The sequence below is a fragment of the Coenobita brevimanus genome, chromosome 26 (assembly GCF_032717465.1).
Source record: "Coenobita brevimanus isolate Jiangsu-jjx chromosome 26, ASM3271746v2, whole genome shotgun sequence".
Lineage (NCBI taxonomy): Eukaryota > Metazoa > Arthropoda > Malacostraca > Decapoda > Coenobitidae > Coenobita > Coenobita brevimanus.
The window spans coordinates 17,333,751-17,345,191 of record NC_136979.1 but is presented as its reverse complement, the minus strand read 5'-3'; positions in this window follow the sequence as shown (position 1 = coordinate 17,345,191).

Here is an 11,441-nt window from a genome sequence, read left to right as displayed (position 1 = left end):
CAGGATATACTCAGGATAAACACATCAGTCGCGTCGTGGCTGCTCTTGAGGTCTATGCCGCGCCCGGATGTGTCGTGGCTCGACATTTTGGCTTCGGTGAGTGACTGTGAACTGACTTATTTCGCCTGGCATAAGCTGGAATTTATATCTTCCACCCAATGACATATTTTTATTTTCATCTTCCTGTCAGTGGACGATTTTATTCGATGTAGGATAGTTCTGGAACTGCGTTATAATTTTTTCACCTAAACTTGGCCCAGATATCACTCCTTTTTGCTGCTGGTTTACATAGCTCATTGTCAGAGACAGTGCAACCTTTCCTTAGCACTTTTCTCCGCTAACATCATATTCTAATGTACGGCACATCTACATCCTTGGATTTCATATGTTTAGCTGACATAATTTTGACAAGTTAGTGTGAACAGAGTATAGCAAATGCCGTTAATTAAGGCTATGTATACCCCTCCAGTTCGGAAAACCTCTCCTACCGTAAATACAACCAACTGAAGGTGGTAAGATTAAAGCAAGAAATGTCATCTGACTTTTTTTATGCAAGGAAGAAGGAACCAAAGGCCAGAAGCCTGCAAATCCGTTTCTTCCAAGAAGAGAGAGAGAGAGAGAGAGAGAATTCAAGATCCATTCATTTCGAGATGCCTCGACACACTGGGTTTGAAAAACTGTAGATCATAGGAAGTAGGAAATACAGACAGAGGGAGACAGTTCCAGAGTTGACCTGTTGCATAAATGAAGGACTGGGAGTAACGGTTAACTCTTGCATTAGAGAGTTGGACAGAAAGGGGATGAGAGTTTGTTGCTAGACGAGTGCTACACGCCCGTCATAGTGGTGAAGGGATGCAAGCAGACAATTCAGAGGAACAATGACCATTGAAGTAACTATAAAAGAGAGATAAAGATGCAACAGAGTGGCGATGAGACAGAGGTTGAAGGGGGCCAGTAAGAGGAGGAGAGTTAATGAGACGAAAAGCCTTTGATTCCACCCTGTTGAGTACAGCTGTATGTGGGGAGCCTTCCCACACATGGAAGTTGTACTCTACACAGGGGCAAATAAAACCCGTGTATAAGGTCAGCAACTGTGCAGAGGTAAAGAAGGAACGGAGTCGGCTTAGCACACCTAATCTCTTGGAAGCAGATTTTACAAGAGATGTAATATGATCTTTCCAAGATAAGTCCAGAGTGAATGAAACCCCAAGCATGTTCAAGGATGATGCAGGATTGAGCTGGATATTATTAAACATTAGTGGGTACTCTGTGTAAGTTTATGTCAGGTTGATAGGTGTAAGAACTGAGTCTCTGATGCATTAAAACAACCATATTATTTTTACCCCAGTCAGAGATACGAGCCAAGTCAGACATTAGGTGTGCCATAGCCTCATCCCTTGTTTGTTGAAGTAACTGTTGAGATGGGCGTTGCGGGAACCGAATGGAAAGGTGAAGGGTGGAATCATCTGCATCCGAGTGGAAAGGGTTAGATGTACAGTCGGTCAAGGTTCCAGACAACCCATCCTCGCTCTGGGACTCGTGGTTTTATCTGGTAACACTTGGTGTAGTAAGCAGGGGTATCTTACAGCGAGTGTGATTGGTGGATGTAGTCTCGACTATATCAGTGTTAGCACATATATTAAACAAGGATAAGGAATCATATGTGTAATATTTATGTATACATTGCTATATGTGATCATCAAATGTCATCGAAAGGTCGTAGATAGGCAGAAATAACTAAGCAAAAAGCGATTTATTGGCAACATATATAAAACCTGCTGGCTGCCACAACAAAATTTCCTCGAGTTTCAAAAATATATATTCGTGTATGATGCTGGTTGCATAATGAAGGTTATATTAACAGTGTAAACTGTTATGCTGGATGTTTTTAGTCCGACCTCTCGTCCTAAGAACACCAGCTACTGAGCGGGGTCCTCTTTCCGGACCGGAAGTAAAGCACCCACAAAGGAACAGGACATAAAAACCAAGCAGTACACCTTAACACATCTATTACCTTAACTCTGACACCGTGACAATATACACAAAGAGATATTGGATATGTGTAAAGACAGGAAACACAGAATTAGCCTTTAATACAATGGGTAAGATTACACACACAGTAAGTCACTCTTCACTTGTACAGGAATAGTTAGTACTAATATTACAGTACCCGAATAATATGCTTTGGCAGAGATGGTGTTTTATTTACTGAGTTCGTTTCACTAGGGGAGGACGTGACCAGGAGTGGGGGGAATGAATATTACCATAAGTGGGTAGAATGGGGTCGCGTCACTCATGGGAGTTACTTAGGCACAGTAGCACTGGGTCACAAGTTTCTGATGAACCCCGCACGCCCCTGCTCTAACCCACGTTTTCTTTATGTCCTCCTGTATATGGTCTTTTCTGTTCTGCCAGGTATCGGGTCACTGTGCACTGAATATGTCTATAGTCATTTATATATCATTCGGGCCTTATTCTGTTATTTCTCACTGTACACTACTGTGTAGATTGTTCACTATGTTAGCCTTATTAATGTCACTACGTACCCGTACTTTCTTTGGGCATCACCTGCTGCGTGTCCTGGGTGTGAGAGAATGGCCCTACGGGGAGCCCTTCTGAAGGGGGCAGCGCACTGTCCGTAGGGGCGTCACTGCCCAGGTGGTAGTCGTCGTTGGGGTGCAGGGAGGCCCTCTGATCTGGGGGCCTCGACCTGAGAGATGGCCCTAGCACTGGGGCCGCGCCGATGGAGTGCAGGGAGGCCCTCCGGTCTGGGGGCCTCGACCTGTGGGGTGGCCCTCGGGACTGGGGCCAAACAGCTGCAGGAGGCGGGCCTGGCACCTCTGGCTCAGAGGAGAGAGGGAGCCTGGGTTGTCTGGGCCAGAGGACTGCTGGCCAGACCTAGGAGTCCGGGGACTGCGGCCGCCTACAGGAAGAAGCGCCGTCAGGGGTGAACTGCGGCGTCGCCTCCGTCGGGTGTCCATCAGGGACAGGGACCTCCCAGGGGTAAGTGGTAGGGCTTGGACTGGGCCACGCCACCACTCCGCCAGCACCTCCGGGGAATTGCTCCTGTGGGGAGACAAAGGGCGTCCCACACAGCTGAGAGGAAAGGGGTCGGCCGCGCAAGGGACCTCCTGCTCCGGGAGAGCCTTTGAAGTCACGAATGAGGGGCGTACGGTGGCCACTCCCTCCCCGTCACGTACGGTGGCCGTGAACGCGGTTTCGTGACTCCTAGGGCTCACAGCTGAAGGGCGTACGGTGGCCGCTCCTTCCCCATCACGTACGGTGGCCGTGAACGCGGTGCTGCTCCCGAAGGAGGAAAAGGCAGGAGAGGGGTGCACGGGGGCAGCGCCCTCTCCGGTGCGAGCTGAGGCCATAGCCAAGGGTCTACTTACCCTTTCATGCACTAAGGCCGTAGCCGAGTGTCTACTTACCCTTTCACGCACTAAGGCCGTAGCCGTGTGCCTGCCCACCTGCTGGGAAGTAACTGAAGGGCGTACAGTGGCCACTCCTTCCCTGTCACGTACGGTGGCCGTGAACGCGGTGTTACTCCCACAGGAGGAAAAGGCTGGAGAGGGGTGCACAGGGGCAGCGCCCTCTCCAGTACGTGCTGAGGCCGTAGCTGAGGGTCTACTTACCCTTGCATGCACTAAGGCTGTAGCCGTGGGCCTGCCTGCCCTTCGGGAAGTAACTGAGGCGGTACTCCTGTAGTAGGAGGTAATAGTGGATGAGGGGCGTACGGTGGCCACTCCCTCCCCATCACGTACGGTGGCCGTGATCGCGGTTCCACTATTCCTCTCTCTGCCAGTCGGGGCGCGTTCAATAACTAATGCCCCGAGGCCGTCCCCAGAGGTGGCTGTGACTGAGGGGCGTACGGTGGCCACTCCCTCCCCCTTCACGTATGGTGGCTGTGATGGCGGTGTCACAGGGGGAAACAACTGAAGGGCGTACAGTGACCGCTCCTTCCCTGGTACGTACGGTGGCCGTACCATGGTGTTGCCTGGGACTGACTCTGGATCAGCCCCACCCTGAACCTGCCGAGGGTTGCCCCGCCTGCAGGGTCGTTGCCTCTTGCCGCTCACCCGGTGTTGTGACAGTTGCGGGGAAGAGGGGCTCTGGGGATAGGTGTCCTGGTGACCCTCTTGTCCTGGGTCACCAACCCCGCCGTGGTGTCCTCCTGGGGTGGTGGTGTGGTGGTGGCTCGGTGGTGGGGTGGGGGGTGGCGGGGTGAGTGGTCCGGCGGCGGCGGGTATTTTATAAACGTTACATAATATTATTTTGCCAGAGGACCGACACATGTGACAGTAGTGGCTAGTGGTATCCCTACAAAGAGGCAAACGACTGGCAAACGAGCGTCTGCACAGTGAAACTCTTCGCTTCCTCTCCCTTCGGTCTTCGCTTTGCTGAACGCGTTAAGTGGAAGTAAATTGTATGGTCCTATAAGTTTTTTTTTTTTTTTTCCATATATACTGCTGATGACAATATTATTATGAGCATCCTAAGCAACCTAAGAAAACTAGAGATGGTGTTACACGTGGAGAAGCATACTTTCAGAATAGGTGTGGGTGAGGGAGATCATTATAATGTGGGAGGCAGAGAGGTATCATGATGAAGAAAGTGAAGGCGAGAGGAAAAGACTTAGAAAATAAAAGAAGCAGAGAGAGAGAGAGAGAGAGAGCAAGTGAAGGGGAGAGGAAAAGACTGAGGGAATAAAAGAAGCCGAGAGAGAGAGAGAGAGAGAGAGAGAGTGTGTGTGTGTGTGTGTGTGTGTGTGTGTGTGTGTGTGTGTGTGTGTGTGTGTCACGTGATACAGAAAGCGAATGGGGTAGAGATCGTGGGGAAGGAGACGGTGTGTGTGACACGCACAAACATACAGTATACTTATTGCGCCATATTTCTAATTTTGTGAGAAGTGTTGTTTACTTCGTATTGAACGATGATGAAGAGACTTATTACTTTGTGAAAGACGATTATTGTATTTTCTGATACATTCTATAAGATCCAAAATTCTTGCCTCTTACTTTCATCAAGATGAAAGATTTGGATATGCATAGGGTTTAGGAATATGGGCGTAAATAATTTGGGGTATTGATAACTTTATCCATCCATCCATCCATCATCCAATCCTACATTGCCCCATGAGGAGCGTAGGAGCCCAGGGCTAGGCAGTTGGTCCCGACATTTAAGATGAGAGTGATTTAATTACAATAAAGGGGCGAATAGCAGGCCGTCGTGCTGTTTGGTGCTTAAAGTAGTAATCGGCATTATTCGTATAATACAGCATAAATGAGAGAGAGAGAGAGAGAGAGAGATTTATATACAGCCCAAAAAGAACACAACAGCAGGGGTGAGGTGAATGTGCTTAAACAAAAGCCACCTGTTGCTTGCCATAATTGATGAAACGATGTTACTGTATGCTTAACACTGCCACATATTATTATTATATAAGCAAATATATTTTGCATATATTACTTCAGATATTATATACTTAGTCGTATATTAACATTTTAACACGAATTCACAGTATGCAGTACTATATTTGTTTAATTTTTTACTTGAATATCATTGTAATTAGACCATATGTATTGGGCTATTATATATCCTAAACTGTAGGTTAATACATGTGCTTAGTAGTCAGAGTTAAGTTTCTCGAACGTTTTCGTAAAAGCGATGGGAATATACTAAATGTTTCATATGATTTCGACATGTCTTATGTGGTTTATACAGGATGTCCCTGGAGGTAAGTCAAAAACTTTGAGAAATGACAGATGAGGGAATTCTAAGCAAAAAATGTTATATGAACATGTGTCCAAATCTCAACCGTTACGGAGCTACAATTACTGATGTCCTTAATGGGCGAATATGGTCTCCATATAATTCACCCATAAGGTCAACATTAATTGTAGCTCCGTAACGGTTGAGATTTGGACACATGTTCATATAATATTTTTTCCTTAGAATTCGCTCCTCTATCATTTCCCAAAGTTTTTGACTTAATTCCCTGGACACCCTGTATATGTAACGTCGGAAATATAAACATTAATATGCAACAGAAATGTGATGAAACTGGATGAAATAATTCAAACTGTATCTTCTCTCTTTCTCTCTCTCTCTCTCTCTCTGGCTTCTTTTATTCCCTCAGTCTTTTCCTCTTCCTTTCACTTGCTTTATCATAATCGGCGACACTCTCTCTCTCTCTCTCTCTCTCTCTCTCTCTCTCTCTCTCTCTCGGCTTCTTTTATTCCCTCAGTCTTTTCCTCTCCCCTTCACTTGCTTTCTCTCTCTCTCTCTCTCTCTCTCTCTCTCTCTCTGCTTCTTTTATTTTCTAAGTCTTTTCCTCTCCCCTTCACTTGCTTTCTCTCTCTCTCTCTCTCTCTCTCTCTCTGCTTCTTTTATTTTCTAAGTCTTTTCCTCTCCCCTTCACTTGCTTTCTCTCTCTCTCTCTCTCGGCTTCTTTTATTCCCTCAGTCTTTTCCTCTCCCCTTCACTTGCTCTCTCTCTCTCTCTCTCTCTCTCTGCTTCTTTTATTTTCTAAGTCTTTTCCTCTCCCCTTCACTTGCTTTCTTTCTCTCTCTCTCTCTCTCTCTCTCTCTCTCTCTCTCTCGGCTTCTTTTATTCCCTCAGTCTTTTCCTCTCCCCTTCACTTGCTCTCTCTCTCTCTCTCTCTCTCTCTCTCTCTCTCTCTCTCTGCTTCTTTTATTTTCTAAGTCTTTTCCTCTCGCCTTCACTTCCTTCATCATGATACCTCTCTGCCTCCCACATTATAATGATCTCCCTCACCCACACCTATTCTGAAAGTATGCTTCTCCACGTGTAACACCATCTCTAGTTTTCTTAGGTTGCTTAGGATGCTCATAATAATATTGTCATCAGCAGTATATATGAAAAAAAAAAAAAAAAAACTTATAGGACCATACAATTTACTTCCACTTAACGCGTTCAGCAAAGCGAAGACCGAAGGGAGAGGAAGCGAAGAGTTTCACTGTGCAGACGCTCGTTTGCCAGTCGTTTGCCTCTTTGTAGGGATACCACTAGCCACTACTGTCACATGTGTCGGTCCTCTGGCAAAATAATATTATGTAACGTTTGCACTGTTAATATAACCTTCATTAAGCAACCAGCATCATACACGAATATATATTTTTGAAACTCGAGGAAATTTGGTTGTGGCAGCCAGCAGGCTTTATATATGTTGCCAATAAATCGATTTTTGCTTAGTTATTTCCGCCTATCTGCGAGCTTTCGATGACATTTGATGATCACATATAGCAATGTATACATAAATATTACACATATGATTCCTTACCCTTGTTTAATATTTGTGCTAACACTGATATAGTCGAGACTACATCCACCAATCACACTCGCTGTAAGATACCCCTGCTTACTACACCAAGTGTTACCAGATAAAACTACGAGTCCCAGAGCGAGGATGGGGTACCTGGAACCTTGACCAACTGTACAGCTTAGAAGGTCATTGATGAATAATAGGAAGAGAGTTGGTGATAGGACAGAGCCCTGAGGAACACCACTATAGATAGATCTAGGAGAAGGACGCTGGCCGTCTACAATAGCGGCTATAGAACGACCAAAAAGGAAGCTAGAGATGAAGGCACAGATAGAATGATAGAAACCGTAAGAAGGCAGTTTGGAAATTAAAGATTTATGCCAGACTCGATCGAAAGCCTTTGAGATGTCAAGTGCAATGGCAAAGCTTTTGCCGAAGTCCCGAAAGGAGGGTGACCAGGAGTCTGAAAGGTAGGTGAGAAGATCGCCAGTGGAGCGTCCCTGACGGAACCCAAACTGACGATCAGAAAGAAGGTTGTGATAGGAAAGATGCTTTAAAATCTTTCTGTTAAGAATAGACTCGAAAACTTTTGAGACACAGGATGTTAAAGCAATTGGACGATAGTTAGAGGGTTGGGAAGGGTCACCCTTCTTTGGGACTGGCTGAATGAGAGCAAACTTCAGACAAGAAGGAAAGATACAAGTTGATAGACAGAGGTGAAAGAGTTTGCCTAGGCAGGGTGTATGCACAGAAGCACAGTTCTTGAGGACATCAGGAGGGACTCCATCAGGCCCATATGCCTTGTTAGTATTGAGGCCAGTGATGGCAGAAAATACATCAGCTGAAGAGATTTTAATGTCAGGCAAGAGGATGTCAGACGGGGGAAGTGATGGAGGAACAGCACCGGAATCGTCTAAGGAGGAATTGGAGGTGAGATCAGCTTTATCACTAGAAGAAATAGCTACAGAGCCATCAGAGTAGAAATGAGAAGGGAAGGATGATGAGGTAAAGTTGTTAAAAAGGTTTTTGGCAAGGTGCCAGGAGGAGTGGAGAGAATTCGAGTTGGAGAGCAGAGAGCAGACTGCTAAAAATGCAAAACAATTTCGTTATTCTCAGCCAGAACGTAAATATTGCAGATGAATAAAATTCTTTGTAAACTCTTTATGTGACAGAAATTTTTTTATTCAGACCCATATCTTTGCAGTAAATAAATTTATATGCCGTAGATGAAACAGTAAAATAGCCAGATCTCTATTTTCAGCAAGAACGTTTACTATGATGGTCGGGAGAACTCTAGAATAGTATTACGATTTACACCCCCAAAATTCATCCAGGTAACCGTTAGTCTGAAGTGCCTGAGATTTTAAATAATGAAACCTGAACCTTCTCATGGTAGAGAGGGCTCTATTACTCAACTACAGATTATCTCAGACGATTTCATTGAGCTGAGAGTGAGTCATAAGAGCCTGAGATTGTGAACTGTGATTGTTTTTGTCATTTGTTGTGCATAAGGATTCTGATGAGCATTGTAAAATCGTCTGAAATCAGCTTAAATATAATGAAGATGAGGTTAACCTCTTCAGTCTGTTGGCGTGTGTCTGATAGTGTTTTGTTGCTAGTTTAATAAAATTTTATTTAGCAGGGGGACGATATCTTCCATACTTCTTTTGCTCTAGATTGACCTAAAATTATTCAGTTTCGAAGAGACGTTATTACTCTTATTCTAACTTGGCATAACTTTTCCATCTCTCCGTCCTGAATGCAGAGTTGTTGTAACAGAGCACCATTAAAACATGTTGTTAGTTTGGAAATAGGAGAAACAAAATCAAAAAGTATACTTATATGTCATGGTAATGCCAAACGTTCAGTAATGTCGTCAGAATAAATTGTGAAATATGTTGTTCTCAGAATTACTGCGAGCTTTCAACGACTTAGATGTACACTGTTGTATAAAGGTGGACCCGTCGCTAGAAAAAGATTGGCGCGTAGCCTACTGTACTGTAATATGCCAAAAGTATTTAGGCCACATCTTCAGTTCTCCAAGGTTATGTTTTATATATATATAGATATATATGTATATAGATATATATAGATAGATTAATATATAGTTAGATAGATATAGATATATAGATATATTGATCATTCATTGCCAGACGCCATGTATTCCAGACGGGGTGGCCAAGGGCTTAGAGTTAATTGTTTTACAGGGAGGGGCACTAATCCTCCACCAACCCCACTTGACACGTATACATAGAGAGAGAGAGAGAGAGAGAGAGATTGATAGATATAGATAAATAGATAGATATACTAAAGGGGAAGGCAAAATGAAAGAGCTAGTGGTGTTGGATTTCTAATTAACGGAAATATTGTTGAAAACATTGTTAAACTCAGCAATGTGCCTGACAAAGTAGCATAGATTATAATCAGACTAGGCAAACGATATGTCCTGCAAGTAATAATAGTATATGCTCTGACTTTCCAAAGCTCAGATGAAGAAACAGAAATATTCTATGACAATATCTCCCAGATTATGGGAGAAGAAAAGACCAGATATAATATACTCATGGGAGATTTCAATGCAAAAGTAGGCAAATCGAAAAATGGAGAAGCATTTATGGAAAAATTCGAAGTGACCATAGATTAGTGGGTTGCACAGCCAGATTCAATGCAGAACTGAAAGAAAGGAGATGATTAAAAATAATAAAGATATGCCCAGTAAACGTAAGCGAAAACAAAGTAGATTTTCAGTCAGAAACAGCGAACAGATTTCAGGCTCAAAGTCATGCTGAGTGTGACACTAAGTTGAATAACAGACTAACAAGAGTTTTAAGAGAATCAGCGGAGGTCGTAGGAAAAGCTCATTCTCCCCTCATACAAGGGGAAATGAGGTTGGAGCTGAAAGAGAGGGTAGAATAAGTGAGGAAAGAGGAAGTATGTAGGCACTGAGTGAGTGAGTATAATGCATGGGGAGGGTGGAGAGGAGTGAGTGATATAGGATGAACAGATATAGTGAATGATGGTGAGGGGAAGGGGAAGAAGATAGACAAAGTGATTGAGGAAGGAGTAATTGACGGCAGAGTGAGGGATGATGTGTAGAATTCAAATGGAGAGAGTCAGATGGGAGGGAGGGAGTGAATGACGGAAATCGGAGGTAACGGAATAGTGGGTGTGACGTGAGGAGTAAAGTCGTATGGGGAGTTTTAGTACGGAGGGAGGGGATGGAAAATATGAGTGCTAGAGTATGCGAAGAGGGGGAAGGAGTTGGGGAAAAGTGGAATGGGGATTTTGAGTTTGTGTTTCGTGGGAGTCGTTGAGAAAAATATGGAGAGAAGAGAAAATGAGAGGATGCTGTGATGGTGAAGATATTGTGGGTTATGGACTGACGAGAGGTTGAGGAGAAGAACGGGTAGTGAAAACAGTAGTTGGGTAGGGAGGGATGAGATGAGGAAGGGAAGGGAAAAGGTATGCCTGCGAAACTGCTCAGAGAGGAGGGGAAAACAGGGGAAGGCAAAAAGAAATAGGAAAGGAAAGGTGAACAGTGTAATAAAGTTTGGGGATGGAAGGAGGGGAAGAGATATGTAGGGAGAGGAGGAGTAAGGGGAGGGGCTGAGTAGTTGAATCGGGTGAGTGGAGGAAAGGAGGGTAAGAGGGTGGGAAATGGGATGAGGAGGTACGAAGAGGGAGAAGGTGAGAGGAGAAAATATTATGACAGGCAAAATGGGAGGGGCGGCTCTCCCCTTAGGTGGCAGCCCACTAGGGTCTAACCTACGTAAAACCTGACGCAAGTGAAACTCTACCACCGTGCACAAAATCATGTTCTATAGGTAAAACGTATGGCCCTGTACACCAATTCTGGCCAGGACCCTCTTAGGCTATCAAGTGCCCCTTCCCCTTGGAGGACGACCCTCGGAGGTCTCACCCTGCTTGAGATTTGACTCATGTGGAAGTCTACTGTTGTTTAAATTATCCAAAAACTACCCCCAAAAGACCTATATCCATTTCTTCAAAAAGCACAGTAACTCACTGACTGACTGAGTGAGGGAATGAGTGACACAGTTAGAGACAAACATTATGTTTGGCTGCCCCTCTGGGTGCAGCAAAATGACGCGAAGGGTTAGGATTATAATGACGTTTATAAATTTTAGTAGTCAGTTAT